General features: G+C 33.5%; 1 pseudogene across 1 annotated transcript; it reads right to left on the minus strand.

The window, feature by feature from the left end:
• Positions 1-17,831: 17,831 nt before the first annotated feature.
• Positions 17,832-19,609, minus strand: LOC149559740 (1-aminocyclopropane-1-carboxylate oxidase-like; annotated as a pseudogene). The gene is made up of 3 exons (XR_016363303.1): positions 19,426-19,609; positions 18,681-18,928; positions 17,832-18,445 (listed from the first exon to the last, which is right to left on the minus strand). The product of XR_016363303.1 is annotated as a 1-aminocyclopropane-1-carboxylate oxidase-like (transcript).
• Between the last annotated feature and the right edge of the window lie 2,936 nt (positions 19,610-22,545).

The raw sequence follows: 22,545 nt of genomic DNA on the forward strand, positions 1-22,545 counted from the left end.
TATCTCCATGTTCATTGTTGTTTTGGTTATAAATTTAATATTATCTTTTGTAGTGGGAGCTTCTTGGTATATATGTGGCAAGTATTCTTCTTGAGGCTTATAATTCTAGGTTATAGACTAGATATGTCTTTTTTGTGAGATTCACTTGGTATACCTTTGGAGGTATGGATAGTTGGATGGGTTGGTACTTATTGTGGGTGTTATTTTAGCTATGTATGATCATGTCTATATCACATGTTTGTGCTTCAAATTTCTAGTTGGTACAACATTTTATGATCTTCTTATGTGATAGGTTGGGTGGCTTTATCTTCGGATGACTTCTATGTATGTCCGATGGCAGTGGCATAATAGGAGGTGGCTTCATTCATGTTTAAGATGCTAGATACTTTGATTTTATTTAGGTTAGCAGGATGGAGCACATGATATAATTTGATCCATGATGGTGGATGTACTAGGAGGGATTGTTCCTTACTCATTTATATTGCTATGGATTGACCCTATGCATTGTATACAACAAGTGAGATATTCTTGAGATTATGTGTGTTGCACACATTGCATAATATTGTTATATTGTATTTTATTTTATTATGTAATGTTGTACCTCTGAGCATGTAGATAGATCTGCAATATGTGGAAATTCTCATAGGATATTCTAGATCAATTCTATTGTAACATTGTGATAATACTTGATGTAATTATTTAATAGTGGGTGAAATAATTTAATATTCAATATTAAATAAAGGGTCAATGGGTTAGGTAGGACATGTTTTTAGCACATGATTTATGTAATATCACTTGGTAGTTTTGTGCGACTTTCTACTAATATAAGCAACCAAAAGGGTAGTTGTAGATATAAGAAAAAAAGGGGCAAAGGCAAGAGTTGAGAAATACAAGGCATGACAGATTGGCTAAAAGGAGCATTTTGTAAAGGTTGGAAGCATAACATGGGATTTTTGGATTCATCCTTGTTCAGATGGATTGCTTGGTTGTGTCTATGGCTTTGAAGGCTACCATAGTTATATTGCAATGGTGTTTTTGCTAAATAATATAAGGTGATGGATTCTTTTAGATATTGTGTTTTTTTTTCCCTCAATAAGAATTTCCCAGGGTATATCTCATGTCATATTTTGTGGGCATGTTATATATTCTCTTGCATGTGAATTTCAATTGCATATTTATTTAATATCTATTATGGATTATGTGGAAATAATTATATTTTTATTCGAAGTTTCTTTACAAATAATAATTCTTAGCAACTAAAGAAACAATTTTATCTCTACCAAAGTGTCTAGCCAATTCTCAACTATGCTTCTCCTAGATGAGATTCTCTCTCATAGAAATTCCTGGAATGTGAAATTGACTTCCCTAGAATAGTATACCATCTTGGATTATGAAATACAACTAGTTTTTCCTTTCAAGTGTAACAAATTATGTACAAGCTCTCCAACCTTTACAAAAATAAGGATCCTCTAGATAGAAATTCTTGAGTTCCTTGAATCCAACCACCCTAATCCACTTCTCTCTTAACAGAAACTTTCTTCTACTAAGATCATCTACAACTTTGTTAGACTTCCCATTCTTATCTTTCAAAAACAATGTATGACTCTACAAAAATGCAACCCACTTCAAGTTTCTTTGGTTCATTTTTCTTTGACTATTCAAATTTTGCAAATTTTGATGATCAATATGCAAAAGAAACTTAATAGTAAGATGATACTATCTGTACTTCTTCAAAGCCTGAACTATGGCATAAAATTCTTGATCATAAACAAAATATTTTCTTTTGGAATCATTCTACTTCTTAGTGAAATAAGCTACAAGTCTATCTTCTTGGCTCAAAACAACTCCTATTATATTACCTTTAGCATCATAATATACATGGAACACCTTGTTAAAATCTGGAAGTGCTAAAACAAGATGCTCTATAACTTTTTGTTTTGATATATTAAAACCCTTATCTGATCCTACACTCCACTTAAATTATTTCTTATCCCCTTTGATTGTTTCATTCAAGGGCCCACGAATACTATTAAAAACTTTGATGTTTCTAAAAAAAATAACCATTCCATGAGAAGATCTTACCTCAGTCGTACTCCTTAAAGTATGTCTTTCAATGATAGCCTTCACTTTCTTAGGCTCCATTTTTAGACCTTTTGCTGAAGCTACAAATGCTAGGAACAACAACTCCCTCACAAAACTACACTTCATTAGATTTATCAGCCAATTTTCATCCCACAATTTATTAAAGACCATACAAATATATATCAAATTCTGCTCTTATTTCTTAGTAATGATAAAAATATAATCTAGGTATATAATGGAAAACTTACCTAGAAACTCCTTCAATACCTCATTCATGAACCACATGAAAATTCTTAGTACATTGTTTAGCCTAAAATGCATGGGTAACCACATATAAAATCCTTCCCTTTCCTTGGAGGAAGTATTCAACTCATCCCCTTCTTTGATGTGAATCTGATGGTACCAACTCTTTAGATCTATCTTTGTGAAATACACAACTCTGCTAAAAAAATCCATAAGATCATCTATTTGTGGAAATAGAAATTTGTACTTGATGTTTTGGGAGAAAAGAGAGACACTTTAATAAGATTTTTAGATTTCCCATTTTTTAGGCTACTGAACCTTTCAAATATTTATGTGAGGGAAAGATGAGAATTCCCTAATATGATTCCACTTATAATCCAAATTAGATTAGCTAGAACCCAAAACAAGAAGGGTGCCAATACCAAAATCAAATTATAAAGGAGAATGCAATGGAATAAAATATACTCTTTGGCGCTTATAGGATATTTCTTGAATGCTATAAATTTAGATTATATGTGTGTACAATTACCCCAAATTAATCTATATAGATCTAGGATACATTTTTGAAGTAAATAAAATATGAAATACTTAACTTGAAATACATAGAGGAAGAGGTATTTTAGATCCCAAAATTGAAAATCTCTCTAAGCTAATCATCCATTCAACAAATTTTGATTGATTAATTGTTGTCCTCTTGTTAGCTCCCTTAGAAGTTGCACCATCTCAGGGATTCATTCACCCATCCTTTCTACCAATAAAGATCTTTGTAGCATTCAATGTTACTAATAGGATGAAAAGACCACTAGCTCTAATACCATTATAATATTCCCAAGCTACATATAGAAAAGTCTGGTAGGAGAAGGAACATATTAAAATTTTAATGCATACAACACAAAATGAGAAGTAGTGTATAGTGTAGTTGGAGAGAGGACCGTACAATGTAGAAGTAGATTGGGAGTAGATGGTTGTATGGTGTGGCTATATGCAAAGGAGGTATAGAAGGTATGGAAGGAATGTGCAATGTACCAAAGATGTAAATGAGCATATGATAAGGGGAGGTGACAGAGGGAAGGGGGATGTTTATGATGTAGGAGCATCCTAGGTTGTACTACTATCTTACATGTTTTCAGTTTTCCTAGTTTCTTCTGAGTTGCAATATCTTGCATTACAAAGCACTTAGTGGATGCCAAGCTTCTTGGTTGATGCTAAATTCATAGTTTCTATCGAGTGTTCTTTGGTTTTCGAGACATCCTCTGAATGCTAAGTTTGTGTAGTTTCCAAGTTTATGTGGTTGCCATGTTTGTTTGGTTACCAAGTTTGTTTGGATGTCAAGTGTTAATATTTTGTGGAGCCTTCATTTGCCCAGTTATTTGTGTGTAGTTTTGTATTGAGGCTAAAATTTGCATTTAATTTAGTGTTAGATATTTTTTGCAAGCTAACTTATGGCTCGGCCTAGAATTTAATATGAAAGTTTATTTAGTTTTATTTGCATCAAGCTAACTTGTTGCTATGCATCTATTTAAGATACCTTTGTTAGAGTCTTAGGGGATGACAACTTAGAGAGGAGCATAATGCAAAGTTGGATCATCAAAGATTGTAATCAAAATTGATATATGGCTATAACCCGAAAGGCCTTACATCTAGGCGTGTAATCAATCTTTGCATGAGTATATGAATGAAAACATTTTTTTACTTCTTCTATTCCCCATGTTGTTCATTTTCTTCTTATTTTCACTCTGTTGACTCTATGCAGGTAGTTGAATAATTGGGAGTGCCTTTGGCCCTAGTTTTTTATTCCTCACTAGGCTAGGTGGTATTAGAGTAGAGGTTCATCCTTTTGGAGAATTGATTATGTAGAACCTTAAGTGAATTTGGTTGTGGGGTAGAAAATCTAAGGATTTAACCTATAACTTGTAGATGGTTACAATCTTGCAGGAACCTAATTTGTAAAGATTGTTTGAGGTAGAGGAAATTACAATAATATAATATTGCATACATTGAGACAAATTGTACCTCGATTAGATGCTACAGAGACAACCTAGAGGAGAAGAGCACATCTTGATGATGTAAGTGACAATAAAGCAATAGCACAAGACCCTAATCTAGAACCTAAAGAAGATCAAGATGGGGCAAGATTATTGAGAGTATTGTTGAGGAAAAATTTGAAATGTGTTGTGGAAGATTTTCCCTATGGTGGGAAATTAGATACCAATGATGTGTTGGATTGGATCTCTGTAATGGAAAAGCTCTTTAAGTATGAAAACACTCTTAATAATAGGATGGTGAAGATTGTAGTTACAAGATTGAAAGGTCATGCCTTACTATAGTGGGATCATTTGCAAACTAATAGAAAAAGGAGAGGAAAGAAGAAGATTAGAACTTGGGTGAAAATGGTAAACAAGGTAAAGAAAAAATTCCTTTTTGTTGATTACCAAGTTAGCTTGTTGAGAAACATGTAAAATTTGAGGCAAAGAGACATGAGTATGAAGGCATATATTGAGGAATTCTATAGATTGGACATAAGATCTAGACATGTGGATGATGATGTTGAGAAAATTGCAAGGTACATAAATGAATTGAGATTTGGAATCCAAGATGAGATAAGTTTTGTGAAATTGGAAAGTGTGGAAGAAGCATGCCAATATGCCTTGAAAGATAAGGAGATATTGACAAAGAACCATGAAAAAAGACAAAGAGGTAGAGGTGGTAGATTCTAGAGAGGAAAAGGTACATCTTGTGAAGAAAGTGGTAGATCTAACAATCCTATGCCAAATAAGGGAAAATATAAATGGAAGAATGATGAAAAACTAATACTGAGTGGAAAGGTGGTGATTCTTATCGAGGGGGTGCTGGTTCTTACTGACGAAGAGGCAGTTATTATTCTAGAGGAAGATTTCAAGGTAATTATTTTAGATCTAGTAAAGAAGGGCATAGACCCTTTGAGTGTAGGTCCTATGAAAATGGACAAGGTGATAGAAATTTTGTGATTCAAGGAGAAATTGAGGGTTCATCTAGTGGACCTAAGGCCTGAGAAAATCTAAAGGTGAGAAGAACCTTATGTAATAAGGGAAGTGATGAGGAACCTATCCTAAGGAGAATTCTTTTCAAAACGAGATGTAAGATGGCTAGAAAATGTTGTAGGCTAATCATTGACAGTGGAAGCTCAACAAATTTGACATCAAAAGAGTTGGTTAAAAAGTTGCAATTGCAAAGGATGAAGCATCCTAAACCCTATCATGTTTCATAGATCAAGGATGAGCATAAGATATTGGTAAGTTAGCAATGTATTTTGAAGTTCAAGATTGGACATTATTGTAAGGAAACTTGCAACCAAAATTTATAATTATTTCCACATAACCAAAAATAGATCTAAAATGATATGGAATTAAAAAATCCACATGCAAGGGAATAGAAAACATACCCACAAAAATGTGACACAAGATATACCCTAGGAAACCCTAATTGAGGGAAAAACCAAGCCTCCAAAAGCATCCATCACCATGTATTATTCAACAAAAAAACCATTGCAATACAATCATGGAAGCATTCAATTCCATAGCCACCACCAAGTAATCCTTGTGAACAAGCATGAATCCACACATCCGATGCCATGCATCCAACCTTCACAAATGCTACCTTGGCTAACCTATGAAGCCTTGTCTTGCTCGACTCTTGCCTTTTTTCCTTTTTCTTTTTCTCTACAACTACCCTTGTGGTTGCTTATATAGTATCAAGTCCCACAAAACAACCAAGTGGTATTACATAAACTATGTACTAAAACCATGTGCTACCTATCTAATTGACCCCACATTTAATGTTGAAAATTTAATTATTTTCCCTAATTTTAAATAATTGCATAAAATATTATCACAATGTTACAATACAACTCATCAAGTATATCCCATGGGAATCTTTATATGTTGCACATCCATCTAGGTGCAATATTACATAACAAAATAATTATAATATAACAATATTATGCAATATGTGTAATACCCATTATCTCAAGAATTATTTTGATGAATTTTTATGTGATATTATGCCTATAGATTGTTTTCATATTTGGTTGGGTAGAACTTGGAAATATGATAGATATGCTATACATGATGGAAGGCTAAATCAATATACTCTTTGGGTGAATGTGAGAAATCAAATATTGTCGCCTTTGATTGAGAGTCCAGATGAGGTTAATTGTACTACTATAAGAATTTGCATGGTTAACAAGAAACAATTTGAAAAGGAAATAAAAAGGAACCAAGTTTTTTTTTTCTATAATTCTAAGGAGTTTGAGTTTTGTCAATAGCAACCAAGTTCCAGTCAGTAGTGATTGAGTGGCAGCTGGTATTATTGACCGAGTGCTAGTAGAAATTGTAGAATTATTGAATGAATATAAGAATCTTATTATAGAGGATATATTTGATGGTTTACCTCCAATGAGAAGTATAAGTCATTGTATGGAACTGATTCTTAGATCTAGTTTTCTAAACAAAGCACCATATAGATTGACACCTACAGAGAAAGAAGAATTTAATAGACAAGTGCATGAATTGTTGCAGAAAGGTTTTATCATAGAAATTTTGAGTCCATGTGTTGTACTTGTTGTATTATCACCTAAGAAGAATAAAGAATGGAGAATGTGTACTAATTCTAGAGCTATTAACAAGATCATTGTGAAATATAGATTTCCTATGCCGAAGATGGATGACATAATAGATTGTTTGAGTGGAGCAAAGTATTTTACCAAGATTTAATTGAGGAGTGGCTATCATTAGCTCAGAATTAGAGAAGGAGATGAATGGAAGACTACTTTTAAAACAAAAGATGGTTTTTATGAATGATTGGTTATGCCTTTTGGTTCAACTAATGTACCTAGTACTTTCGTGAGGTTGATGAATGAAGTTCTAAAAAGATTCTTGGGTAACTTTGTGATTATTTATTTGGATGATATTTTGATATTTTGTAAGACTAACAAAGAATATCTTGAGAATGTTAGACAAGTATTGTAGAGATTGAAAGAGGAGAAATTTATTATTAATCTCAAAAAAGTGTTCTTTTATGCAAAAGGAGATTGTGTATTTGGGATTTGTGATCTCAGATAATGGTTTGAAGATGGATCCTAAGAAGGTTAAAGAAATTTTGGAATGGCTTGCACCTAAGAATGTGGGTGAACTAAGATCATTTCATGGTTTGGCTAGTTTCTAGAGAAAGTTTATAAGGAATTTTAGTTTTATTTGTAATGCTATAACTGAGATGATGGGAGGAGATAAAAAGGAATTAAAGTGGACACATAGAGCTGATAAGAGTCTTGAGAATTTGAAATAGAAGGTTCTTGAGTTACCTATATTGGCTTTGTTCAATAAGGTATTTTAAGTTGAATGTGATGCAAGTGGTAGTGCAATAGGAGATGCATTGATACAAGAAGGTAAACATGTTTTTATGTTTAGTGAGAAAGTGAATGATACTAAAAGGAAATATTCTATGTATGATCAAGAGTTTTATGCTATTGTTCAAGACTTGAAGAAGTGGATGCATCATTTAATTCCTAAGGAGTTTGTGTTGTATACTAATCATAAAGATATATAGTAATTCAGAAGTCAACATAAATTGAATTAGAGACATATGAAGTTGGTTGAGTATTTGCAGAGTTTTACACTTGTTATTAAGCATAAGAGTGGAGTTGCTAATAGAGTTATTGATGCATTGAGAAGAAGATGTTCTTTGTTGACTAGAATGAAGGTTTAATTTCTTGGTTTTGATGAAATGAAAGATTTGTATGATTGTGATATTGCTATCAAGATTTAACTATGTGATTTTGAGTCAAACTTATTGACCCATGTTTCATGAGTAGTGATTCAACAAGAATCCATCTTTCATGAGAATAAATGGAGCACTTAGAACTCATTAGATCTCCATTTATTCTCATGAGAGATGGATTCATGTTGAATCACTACTCATGAAACATGGGTCAATGAGTTTGACTCAAAATCACATAGTTAAATTTTAGTAGCAATATCACAATTTGACTTGTGGAAATTATCTCCTACTTATGAGTTGTATGATATTGATCCTAATTTTTCTTAGGCCTAGAGAGAGCATAGAGCATCAAATCTAATAGATCTCATAAGTAAGTATGATGAATATTTCATTCAAGAAGGTATGTTGTTCAATGGAATTCAGTTGTGTATCCCTAGAAGTTCCATGAGAGTTAATTTGATTAAGGAAAAGTATAGTGGTGGATTGGCTGGACATTTTAGAATTGATAAGATGTTGAGTTTGCTGAAGGATAAGTATTACTAGCCACAAATGTATAAGGACGTTCAGAAATTTATAAGGAGTTGTGGAGTTTGTCAAGTTGCAAAATGAGTAAGTCAAAATCTAGGTTTGTATACACCTATTACTATTCCTAAGAAACCTTGGAGTGATATCAGTATGGATTTTGTTCTTGGATTTCCTAAGATAGTGAAGGGGTATGATTATATATTTGTTGCTATTGACAGATTTTCTATGATGGCTCATCTTATACCTTGTAAGAAGACATCATATGTTGAGCATGTTGTTAAACTTTTCTTCTAATAAATTATAAGATTGCATGGATTACCAAGAAGTATTAATTTTGACAGAGATAGTAATTTTGTTGGTTATTTTTGGAAGACTTTTTGGAATAAGATGGGTATTGAGTTGAAGCTTAGTTCTACATTCCATCTATAGATAGATTGGTAGACATAGGTCATGAGTAGAAGCTTGGGTAACGTATTAAGATGTTTAGTTGGAGATAAGCTAGGTAATTGGGAAGTAGTATAACTCAATCTAAGTTTTCATAGATTAATTTTGCGAATAAGAGTATAGGAAAGACACCTTTTGAGATTGTTACATGAATGTAGCCCAAAGGAGTATTAGATTTGAGGGATGTTGCTGGTGAAGAGAAGTGTTGCAAGGGAAGAATTTGCTGATTTTATGGAGTCTTTGCTTAAGGAAGTAAAATTAAGAATGAAACAAAGTAATCAGAAGTATAAGGAGAATGTTGAAAAGTCTAGAAGACATCATGCTTTTGACATTGATGATGAGGTGATGGTTCATTTGAAGAAAGCCAGATTTCCTATTGAAACATATACTAAGCTAAAAATGAAGAAGTTTGTACCTTGTAAGATACTAAAGAAGTTTGACAATGGTAATGCATACAAAGTTGAGTTACTTGATGACATGGATATATCTTCTATATTCAATATTTTTTATTTATACAAATATCATGAGTCTAAAGATGAAGTGGATATGTCAGATGATTATCCTAAGAAGAAGATTAAAGAATTTGAACAAATACTAGAGCAGATAGTTGGTAAGAGCACATGAGTAGAATGGAAAAATAGACCTAGTGAAGATGCTACATGGATTTCTCAATCTGAGTTGGATTCAACTTGGGTTGAGACACTTGCATGATTTAAGAGAATCATCTCTTTCTACATTGAGCTTCCTAGTTGATGCCAACCTCAAATTTTTTGTAGATTGTTATTTGGTAGCCGAGGCATCCTTTGGATGTCGAGTTCATATGGTTGTTGAGTTTATGTGGTTTCTAAATTTGTTTCGATGCCAAGTGTCAATATTTCATGGAGCCTCTATTTGTTGAGTTGTCTCTTTGTAATTTCCTATTGAGGTTGACCTTTACATTTAATCTAGCGTTAGATATCTATTGCAAGCCAACTTATGGCTTAGCCTAGCATTTAATATAAGATTTTATTTAGTTATATTTGAATTACGCCAACTTGTGGCTATGCATGTATTTAAGAGACCTTGGTTAGAGTCTTAGGGGATGGCAACTTAGAGAGGAGCAGAATGTGAAGTTGGATCACTGAAGATTGTAAGCAAAATTGATATATGGTTGTAACCGAAAAGGCCTTACAATTGGGCATGTAATTGATCTTTGGATGAATATATGAATAAAAGTATTTGTGTACTTCATATATTTCTTGAGTTGTTCATCTTTTTGTTATTTCCATTTTGTTGACTCTATGCAGGTGGTTTGAATAGCTAGGTGTGCCTTTGGCCCCAGTTCTCTGTTCCTCCCTATGTTAGTTTCTATATGGAGGTAAGGTCACAAGTGATGGACAATGAAGCTTATAGGAATTTTGGTTGGAAGGCTGTATGAGCTTAGGTGATCGAATTGTCAAGAAAGTATGGGTTTGAAAAGAAATATAAAATTGGATATGAATCACCCAAATATGCACAAAATATTCATAGAACTCATGATTTTTGAAAACAAAGAGAAGAAAAAATTTATCACCAAATCACAACATTATATTGGTAGATCAAGATGGCACCTAGATTCAATAGATCAAAGCAAAGTAGTACAAGAGACTGAGTAGACGAAGGGTTGAATCCCACTAAAACCAAAAGAGCCAAGTGGGGAAGATCTTACAGTTCTAAAATGATGAGATGAACAAAACCGCAACAAAATTCACAATATAGAGAAAATAACCCAAATCACATGCCTACAAGAACCTACAAGCTAACGTTATAAAAGGATTTTGAGAAGGATTTCAAAAAAACACATCGCTAGATTGACAAGATACAAAGAATTAAAATAAAGAGTGGGCCTAAGAGATAATATGTTAGTTATCAACCATAAAGAAAAAAATATTACTTATTAGTATTTGGGACACCATATTTCTTTGTGTTTATTCAATTATTCTATTGTATTTTTAGTAAGTTTCTACTCATGTGTATTGCTTTGATGTAAAATATTCAACAAAATTAATTTGGAAACAATACAAAGGATATATCATTATTCTTCGTCATTTAGATGGCAATCAAATGATTATATTATTTTCATATTTTAAGTAGATGTTTTGAGTCTGATAGTCCTATGTTTCTTAGAAGGCTTACACTTTGTACTGTTGTATATTGTGCTAGATATTTTGTTAATGATGATGTAGTTGTCACTTGCACTATCAAATGGGTCCATCTAATTAAAAATCACACTTTTTTAGACTCCAAGTTTAGGTTCTCAACAACTCAAAATATGTCTTAGTAACAATAAATATAAACTTGTGGAATCTAAAAAGTTTTGGATAAGCTATCACTTGAATATCATGTTATATTTCTGACAAATTTGTCTCCCTTTCTTGTTTGTACATTATTTATTTAAAATGTGGTTGTTGTTGAATCAAAAGAAGCAATTGAATTGGTGTAAGAATGTGTTCTTTTTTAGAGCATACGTGGTCTTACCTAGGTACTCTTACATTATATGCTAGAAGTAGGATCAATGTTTAGTTGATGGAAGGAATTGAGTTGGAGTACATTTTGGATCATTCAAGAGTTCACAAAAGATGTTAAAATAGCTCAACTATAATGAGAAAGAATTCCTGCAAAAGCTTGTGATGTACACTATGTGTTGCATTACAAGACAAAAAAAATTATCTATTCACTTATTACATGTTGTTAGATAATAGCCATTTACAATCTATTTTAGATAATAGTTTCACCCATTAACTGATTGCCTTCTTTAAGTTGCGGGATATATTTGTGATTTATGGACAATCAACTGCATGAATGATTTAATCTTATATGGAATTATTTTAGAATTAATTGAAGCCTTTCCATGTCATGTGGTGGTTCACTCAATTCCTACCAAATTTCAACTATCTATCTTTGTTTTGACAAATGTTTGCAAGTATGCTTTACAAATTCTCATTTCAATTGATTTTTTGTCTCTAGTATAAGGCTTTCCATGAGTACATAATGCCTATATCAATTTTGACTCCAAATGAACTTTGTATGTAGCATGTGCCTTCTTCATAATGCCTATATAGAAAAGATGAATGTGAAATATTAATAGAATACATAGACAAAAATTAAAATCATTATTAATAATATAGATAATATTCTGTAAAATGTTTCTATATAAATCAGATTGAAATTTTACAAGATATATTTTCAACTACTATTACACATAGCAATGAGCAAATACTAGTCGAGGTAATGTGAAATTATCTTTATATTTATATCTTGAATAAAACCTAAGAACATGAGTTCTATAGGGTTACATTGACAGAAATTCAACAAATAAAATAGAACACTCTAAGGCAATCAACCAAGATTGTTGTTGCATCAAATTGAACTTATATTCTACATGCCAAATATATTCTAAATGTCAAATAAATTAATTCCACCGACCAAGATGCTTCCAGAAGCATGTCCGACCATCCCTCCAACTGCCAACCACTCACATTGATAATATACCAAAAACCACTTCTAGAGAATTTTGCACATTTATTACAATTGTTGTTATAAATAGACTTGTTGGGCCTAGAGTTTTCAACGCTCATTTTCCTGAGTTTTTTGTTATGAGTTTTTGTTGTGTTATGATTAAGATTTTGTTCATGGTATCAGAGCCATGAGGGAATGAGTAAAGATTGTTGCATTCTTCTAAAGTGATTTGTGGATGACGGGATTGAAGAAGATTACTGTGAGAAGACTGCCCCCTATTCTAAAGCAAGATTCAAGAAATATGTCAGTTTGAAGAAAGAAAGAAGTGTTGTTAAGAAGCTGCTACACAAGCCAGTGATACCATTGTGGATCAAAAGCATGAATAGTGCTGAAGGTAAGTTTCAGCTACATATTTTCTTTATTAAGTAAGATATCACATGTAGTGGTGTTGATGAAGAGCTATTTAAAATATTGAAGGATTAAGTTGTTGTGTGGGACAGAATTGAGTGCCATTTATATTGTTATGGTTATCTATCTTACCGTGATTTTTGAAGTACAATTGAAGTACTGAATGCTCTTGTGATTTAGAAGATGCACTAATCCTTTGTTTGTTTAGATATGTTTGTATGATTGAGAAGTGAGAGTATCTTTTGGAAGATACAAATTGTGTGTGCTTCAAGGTGTGTGGATGTATTTCACGTGATTAAGAAGTGTTATTAAAGATTTATTGTGAAGATATTGATAAGAATAAAAAGTGGGTAACTTTGTGTGGAAGTCTTTGTTTGATTGGTTCATAAGGAGGCCAATATCAAGGGTGGTCTTCGCTAGATGCTTGACGCTTATGTGATTGTGTGCATGTGTGTTGGTATTTGATTGAAAATTAACTATGGCTGGTGAGATGTCTAATCTTGTGGTTAGTGAAAAATTGGATGGTTCAAATTATGCTAATTGGAAATGTGTGATGGAGATAATTTTACAAATGAAAGATTTATGGGAACTAGTCACAGAAAAGGAACCTGAGGATCAAGATAAACTTAATAAATGGAATAAAAGGGATATGAATGCACGTGCTACACTTTTGTGGAAAATTAGTCCAGGGATTAGGCCTCATGTTCAAGGTTTAAAAACAACAAAGGCAATATGGGAAACTTTACAAACAATGTATGAAAGAACAAGTTAAAAGCAATGGATATTAAGAGGCAATTAACTCATTTGAAAATGAAAGAAGGAGATAGCATGAATGATCATATTGCTAGATTGAAAAACTTAAGAAATCAGCTTTCAATGATGAAGGTTGAGTACGAAGATGATGAAATCATAGAATTTTTAATTGAAAGTCTTCCAGAGGAGTATAATAATTTCATTCGCACTTTAGAATTAACTGACAAATTTGAAAATATAAAATTGCAAGAAGTCTATGGTTCTTTGTTAAATGAAGAAGAAAGGCTTCACAAGTTTACAAGTGAGTCTAGAAAGAGTCAAGCATTTGTAGCTAGAGGAAAATACAAGTATTATAATCAAGAAAGAACATATCAAAATCAAAGACCTAATCAAGGGAATCAATATAGAAATAATCAAAGACAATGGTCTCAACAAAGAGATAATCAAAATAGGAAAAATTATCAAAGGCCACAAAATGAAGGGAGAAATTATAATAATAATCTCAAAGGAGCAAATACTATCGAATGTTTCAAGTCTGGAAAAGAAGGACATAAAAGTGATCAATGTTTTAAGAAATGGCAAAAGAGATTTAATCAAAGAAGGCAATCAAATTTTGGTCAAGAAGAGGGTGATCATCATATAATGATAGCTTCTTTGGCTGCTCAAGGTGATTCAAGTAATGCATGGTATATTGATTCGGGAGCTAGCCAACATCTAACTCACAACAAAAATATCTTTAGCTCTTTAGAAGCAACAAAAGGTGCAAAAATATTTCTTGGTGATGATAGTTCACATCACATAGAAAGAATAGGTACAATTTCAATGAAAAGTAATGATGGTAAAAATTTGGAAATAACTAATGTGAATTTTGTACCTAGGTTGGCCAAAAATCTTCTATTAGTGAGTCAAATAACTCAACATGGATATAAGGTGGAGTTTTATTCAGATAAGTGTTTAATCAAGAATATTAATGATGGATACAAAATAGTTGCTAGAGGAGTTGAGAATGATGGATTATATAAATTTCAAGCTAGTGTTGCTAAGAAGGCTTATATCACTACAAGATCATCCTTAAGTGAGTTATGGCATCAAAGGTATGGTCATTTAAATTATCAAAGTTTTACTATGCTTTCAAAGATGAATATGATTGATGGATTACCTTGGATAAAATTAAATAGAAATGTGTGTGAAGGATGCATGGTTGGTAAACAACATAGAGACACTTTTGAGAGGTCTACATGGAGAGCAAAAAGAAGTCTAGAACTTATCCATAGTGATTTGTGTGGTCCTATGAATCCAACATCAAAGGGAGGAGCTAGGTATATCTTGACATTTATTGATGATTTTTCAAGGAAAATTTGGGTTTATTTCTTGAAAAAAAAGGATGAAGTGTTTAACAAATTTGAAATATTTAAAGCTCTTGTGAAAAATGAAAGTGGAAATAAGATCAAGAGAATTAGAACTGACAATGGTGGAGAATATGTAAACAATAGGTTCAAATCATTTTGTGATCATCATGGGATCAAAAGAGAGATGACTATTAGATATACTCCTCAACAAAATGGTATTGCTGAAAGGAAGAATAAGACTTTAGTGGAAGTGGCACGTTGTATGCTACAATCTAAGAATCTTCCTTTGTTTCTATGGGCTGAAGCTATTAATACCGCATCTCATGTTTTGAATAGATCTCCTACAAATGTTTTGCAAAACATTACTCCTGAAGAAGCTTGGAGTGGAAGAAAACCTAATGTTAATTATTTTAGAGTGTTTGGATGTGAAGCCTATGCCCATGTGCCAGATGAGATTAGAGAAAAGAAATTTGATAAGAAAAGCATTAAGTGCATCTTTGTGGGGTATGATGACCAAAGGAAAGGATATAGGTTATATGATTCTAGTGTGGAAGATGTGTTTACAAGTAGGGATGTCAAGTTTAATGAAGGGTTTGATGATATGCCAATATCCACTCCTATTCCACATGTGGCCATTGAGAATCATGAAGATCCTAATAATTTTGAAACTGGTGAAAGTTCTAAGGAACCCTTTGACATGAATGAAGAATCTAGTCCTTCTCCAAAGATCAAGAGTATTCAAGAAATTTATCAAAGGACTCACCAAATTAATTATGCTTTGATGACCACCATAATGAAGACTAATGATCCTCAAACATATGAAGAGGCCAAAGGAAAAAATGAATGGGAAGAAGCTATGAAAAATGAGTATGATTCATTGATAAAGAACAACACTTGGGAATTGGTAGAGTTGCCAAAAGGTAAGAATGTGGTTAACAATAAGTGGGTATATAAGACCAAGTTCAAGTCAGATGGGAGTATTGAAAAACATAAGGCAAGACTAGTAGCCAAAGGGTATTCACAAAAAGAAGGGATTGATTACACAGAAACTTTTGCCCCAGTAGCAAAGATTAGTACTGTCAGAGTTATTATAGCATTAGCAGCTCATTTTAAGTGGCCTTTACACCAAATGGATGTTACAAATGCATTTTTGAATGGTGAAATAGATGAAGAGATTTATATGACTCAGCCACAAGGATTTGAAATACAAGGGAAAGAACATTTGGTTTGCAAATTAAGGAAGTCTTTATATGGTCTCAAACAGGCTCCAAGGGCTTGGTATGCTAGAATTGATGAATATTTTCAAATTCAAGGCTTCCATAATAGTCCACATGATCCAAATTTGTATGTGAAAGAATTTGCTAGTGGTGATATCATAATTATTATGCTTTATGTTGATGATCTTATTATCACAAGGCATAGCATGGATAAAATTAGTAACATAAAGTTAAGCTTGCAAAATACATTTGAGATGAAGGATCTTGGTTTTCTACACTATTTTCTTGGTATACAGGTATGGAAAAAAGATGATGGATTTTATCTTTCTCAAACTAAGTATGCCCTAGACATATTGAAGAGGTTTCAAATCATAGATTGTAAAAGTGTATCTACTCCAATTGCTTTGAGGTTGAAATTAAGCAAGGACATGGAATGTGAAGATGTTGATCCTACCTTATATAGGCAATTGGTTGGTAGTCTTGTATATTTAACACACACTCGTCCTGATATTTCTTTTACAGTTAGTGTGGTTTCCAGATTTTTGAGCTCACCTAAAGTCCCACATTGGATAGCTGCTAAAAGAATACTAAGATATGTGAAAGGGACTTTAACGATGGGCATCTATTATTCATTTCATGGAGATATTTCACTTATTGGCTATTCAGATTTTGATTGGGCAGGATGCATGGATGATCGTAAGTCCACTACAGGTTATGTTGTCTATCTTGGTGCAGGTCCCATTTTTTGGTGCAGTAAAAAGCAGTCTACCATAGCTCTATCCACTACAGAAGCTAAATATATTGCAGCAAATGAAGCAACAAAAGACATCACTTGGCTACGAGCTATCTTATTAGTCCTCAGGCAACATCATACAGGGCCTTCTCTACTTCATTGTGATAATCAAAGTGCCATATCATTGTCTAAGAATCTAGTGTTCCATGCTCACACCAAACATATTGAAGTCTATCATTATTATATCAGGCATCTTTTCCAGCAATAGGTGATTCATCTTCAATATTGCAAGATAGAGGACCAGATTGCTGACTTATTCACCAAGGCTTTAAGTGAACCCAAGTTTGTATCTCTTTGACATCTTTTGGGCTTAAGAGCAGTGACATAATTGTCTCATGGTCGTCATTCAGGGGGGATTCTTATGAATTCCAACCATTGTATTTAGGAGATAACAGATTGTAAATGGGTACCTAACAAGGTGTTAGGCTAGGACCCATCATATGTAGATTATGAGGGGATATTTAGATAGTAGATATTTAGTATAGCTATTGTAATCAATTTAGGGGGGATGTCAACATAAACTAATTCCACCGACCAAGATGCTTCCAGAAGCATGTGCGGCCATCCCTCCAACTACCAACCACTCACATTATAATACACCAAAAACCACTTCTAGAGATTTCTACACATTTATTACAGTTGTTGTTATAAATAGACTTGTTGGGCCTAGAGTTTTCAGCGCTCATTTTCCTGAGTTTTCTGCTATGAGTTTTTGCTGTGTTATGATTAAGATTTTGTTCACTAAATAGTTAAAAGGGTGTTAAATTTATTGGCCATGTTTTCCATTCAGTAGGAAAATTGTTAATTCAACTTTCCCACTTCTTTAAAACGAGGTTCCTTTTCTTCATATTTCTGCTCAGAGTAAATCTTCATGTAGTCACCAAATGTGTACTTTGGATAAGCAGCATTCCCATTGGTTTTAACAAGGATCTTAGGTGCAGGGCTCACTACCCCATTGTATGAGGGATTATAGAAGGATGTCAATGATAATCGGTTTCCATCCTTTGTTGGGAGAATTCTATGCCATGCACTCTTATACTTTCCGTTACTCACTGCTTCTAACTGATCACCAATGTTCACAACTATCAAGTGTTGCATTGGTTGCACATCAATCCAGCTGCCATTGCTGAGCACTTGAAGGCTAGGAACCTCATCATCTTGGTACAAGAGAATGAGGCCACCCGCATCTGTATGAGCACGGATGCCCTTTATCAGATCTAGCCTTGGGCATGGAGGATAATGGCTCACCTTTGTGCCCAAAGAATGGCTTCTCCTTCTTCTCTCCACCTGCAAATACCCATTTTAGATATCCTATGTCTAGCCCCAAGCTTTCACTTATTATTTCCAACAATTTCTCTGTCAGATTGAATATTTGGCTGCAGAAATCCTCCATTATATCCCTGTATAGAATGCAAAAGTTAATGTGGTAGATATTTGGCGTTGAGTTGAATCAAATGAGTTACAAAGTTTACTCTAAGACAAATCAATTACTGGAAAATAATATGTACTGAAGTTCAATTATTTGAATTGATTCTACTCATTGTGTTAATTAGTTGCTAATAGAATATATATAGAAAAATCAAATATAATAATGTGCAGCGGTATAGATTAACATTTATTGAATATTGTACGTACTTGAAATCTTTGGGTTCTGAAGGCCAAGAATTTCTCTCTTTCATCTCGTGGACTTGAAAAACATCTTCCCAGTCCAAATTCTCAATATTCTCAACATAATTTCCCTTTGATTCAGCTTGAATGACCTTGTTCAGTGCCCTTACTGGTGAAGAATCAATGAAGTGTTGCTCTCTGTTAATCTTGTATTGCTGTGAGCATACCTCTTTAAGATGGTCCAGAAGACAATGGTCAATGCCATGGTTTGTAACCTGAAAAATTTAAACCAGTTCAGTCAATTTGAGCTTAACAATCAAACAAGTTTGCAATGAAAAATTAATGGTTTAATTTGGACCTAAACTTAAAAGTATCTGGGATGTGGGAATTTATATTCAACTTTTCATGAAGTAAACGTCACTCATTTAAATTAAATAGATTTTGATGAATGCTTAAAGCATCGTTTATGGCATGACTGGTTAATCATGGCAATAAAATTAATAATAAAATTATAGCGTAACAATAGCAAAATGATTGTAAGAAAGAACTCCCGACACCAACTAGAACTCTTTCAAAACTTAGTTCTTTTCTATATAAGTAAAACTGACTCTTTTTATCACTTTTTATCTCATAACAATCATTTTACTGATTGTGTTTTTAATCTCGCTGGACCTGAGATTGTAGCATAACAATGATAAAATGATGGTAAGAGCTTCACTCCGAACTCCACTAATACAGATTCCTCATAAACTTGTTTTACGCATATAAATACCTGAAAAAATCTGGGAGACTCACAAGCCTGTGCGATTTGGGCCATTATGGCCTTCCTCTCTCCTCCATCAATCTTCTTTACATCAATCACTGGAATACCCATTTCAAATATGCTCGAAATCCAAAAGCCAATAAAATGCTAAACAAACTTTCACAACTGGAAAGATAGATGGTTGTAACACTAATGTTTGCTAATGTTTGTATCCCTGGGACCCTATTTATATGCCAAAAATAATTTCACCGCCACTGACATATTCTATTCACGTGTAAAAATACTTATCTAATTAAACCACGTTACTTTGAAATGAATTTACTGTTCAAAATATGGTTGAGGATTGGACCAGAGAGCTATATTGTTGTGCATATCATTTTTAATTCAAATCACGCAGCTTAATTTTCTACACCCAAATCTAATTGTTGTTTGATTAGGATTCTTAATTTTCTACAGCTGAATTCGTATGTAGACGTACTGGAATTAAAGATCTATTTGTTTTGGGACATCATGATCTGTCTGTGAATGTGATGGAAGAATTTCTTTCTCTGAGCAAGTTAAGCTCTCATTTTTCACGTGCCCATTTTTTTAGTCGTCTCCCAATTTTAATCTCTCTTCTATGGAGGGAACTTTCATTTGAATCTCTATCCAAACACGCTCAATATCGCTCACCAAGCGTTTCCAATATTGAATTGTGAACGAAAGAATCATTTATTTTAAGTCTTGCTCTTAACCTAAATAGAACGTTGCAACGCAACTAAACGATGGAGAGAGAATGTTATGTTGCACACAATATTTAGATGTACTAATTTTCTACGGGCGAGTGCTCTAGTAATTTTCTCTACATGAGACCAAAACGAACTTGTCGAACTAATGAATAGTAATACACACAAGATCTACATGAACAGACAATAAGTTTATGGGAAAGGATGATACTTATACAATTCTCTTGCATTTATATTTTGATAATATGGATACAAAAGTTTGTGAGAAATATTATAAAATCAAACTTCAACTCACAATCTTAAACTTAAAATTTTGCTCGGCACTTAAAAGTTGCTTGGCACATGAAGGTGCCAAGTGCTAGTTTTACTTGGCACTTGAAGGTGCCGAGTGACAGATTGCTCGACACTTGATGGTGCCGAGTGGCAGGTTGCTCAGCACTTGATGGTGCTGAGTGACAGGCAACACGTGCCGAGTTGGCTTGGCACAAGAAGAGCTCCGCACACAAATAATGCTTGGCACCAATGGATGTCAAGTGAGTTTGGTTTACAAAGGAAATGCTCGACACTTACAACAAAGTGAAGAGGATGCCGAGTGTTCTGTTCCAAACTGAAAAATTATAACTTATAAAATTTCAACATGAATGCTTTCACCTTTAAAAACAAAAAGCCAAAGCTTGACATTTCAAAAAAACTTGACAAATGCAATGAATAGAAGAGAAAGAACAATAGATTCAAGTATGTCTGCTTGCTTTTCTATTCAACTAAGATTTAAACTATTACAAAATTAGGGAGCATTCGGCTTCAACCAGAAAAAACCTAAAATAACCTTAAACTGATAATACTTCAAATCTCAATAAACTTTAAATCTGCAACTCTAATGGCTACATACAATGGTGCCTGGAGCAATCACTGCTTCAACAAAAGAAGTTCAACAATAACAAACTTACAGAGAGAATAGAAGAAACACGTGCAACTGCAGGCACAAACTTCTTTTCTTCTTCCTTCTTCTTCTCTGCTCTGCAACTAATGATTTGCTTGATATGCTTGAACTCTACTTGAACACACTAAATGAATGAATAAACATTCCTTTTGTCACATTCCATTTCTCCCCTCTTTTTTGATTTCTAAAGATGTCACCCACTGTATTTATGTTTCTGTCTGTTCTGGGCGTTAGAGGTGGTAGATGAGCATTTGGCTCAAGGGGTAAATGTCAACTGTCGTATTAAATATTTCAACACTCCCCCTTTGTCTCGAGCCAAAATAATAAGGATCAATGCTAATCCAAATCAACCACACCAAGACACTCTGTTAGGTGTACAAAAGGTCCAATGCCTAAAGGCTTAGTAAAGATGTCTGCTAGCTACTGCTCAGACCTACAAAATTCCATCTTGATATCTCCATTCTCCACCAACTCTCTGATGAAGTGATATCTGATCTCTATATGTTTTCTTCTCCCATGGAAGACTCGATTCTCTGACAATGCAATTGATGAGATGTTGTCACAATAAATTGTGCTTCCATCCTCTTTTCTTTCATTCAAATCTATCAAGATCCTCCTTAACCAAATAGCTTGACATGATGCTACATTTACTGCTATGTATTCAGTCTCTACTGTAGATTGAGCAACAATAGGTTGCTTCTTGGAAGCCCATGAAATTGCACCCGATCACATATGAAACATGTACTTGAAAGTGCTCTTCCTATCATCTAAACTTCTAGCCCAATCACTATCAGTGTAACCAACCAACTTGAAATCATCATTTGTAGTGTATAAAATCTCAAATCCTTTGGTACCTTTCACATACCTTAGGATCCTCTTTCCCGCTTGCCAATGGAAATCCTTTGGTGTTTCCATAAATCTAGAAATTAGACTTACTGCATGCATTAGGTCTAGCCAAGTTGTAGTCTAATACATTAGACTTCCAACCATACTCTTGTATAATATTGGATCCACTCTCTTGCTAGAGTCTTCCTTGCTCAACTTCAAACCTACTACTATTGGTGTGGGGGCTGCCTTACTGTTCTGCATTTTAAATCTCTCTAAGATCTTCCTTGCATACTTTTCTTGAGAGATGAAGATGCCATCATGCATTTGTTTTACTTCTATGCCTAGAAAGTATTTCAAGAGACCTAGATCTATCATTTAAAATTCACTTTTCATGGCCTCTTTAAACTCACCAATTTGAGCCTTATCATTACTAGTAAAAATCAAGTCATCTACATACAAGACAACAATCAATACATTACCATCTGCTGCCTTGATGTAAAGAGTGAGCTAACCATTGCTTTTGCTAAAGCCATTGCTCATCAAATTTGAATCAATCCTACTGTACCATGCCATTGGAGCTTGCTTGAGCCCATAAAGAGCTCTCTTCAATCTATATACTTTATTCTCTTCACCTGC

This window comes from Cupressus sempervirens, chromosome 4 (assembly GCF_028749045.1).
Source record: "Cupressus sempervirens isolate cs-2001-9-10 chromosome 4, ASM2874904v1, whole genome shotgun sequence".
NCBI classification, from domain to species: Eukaryota; Viridiplantae; Streptophyta; class Pinopsida; order Cupressales; family Cupressaceae; genus Cupressus; species Cupressus sempervirens.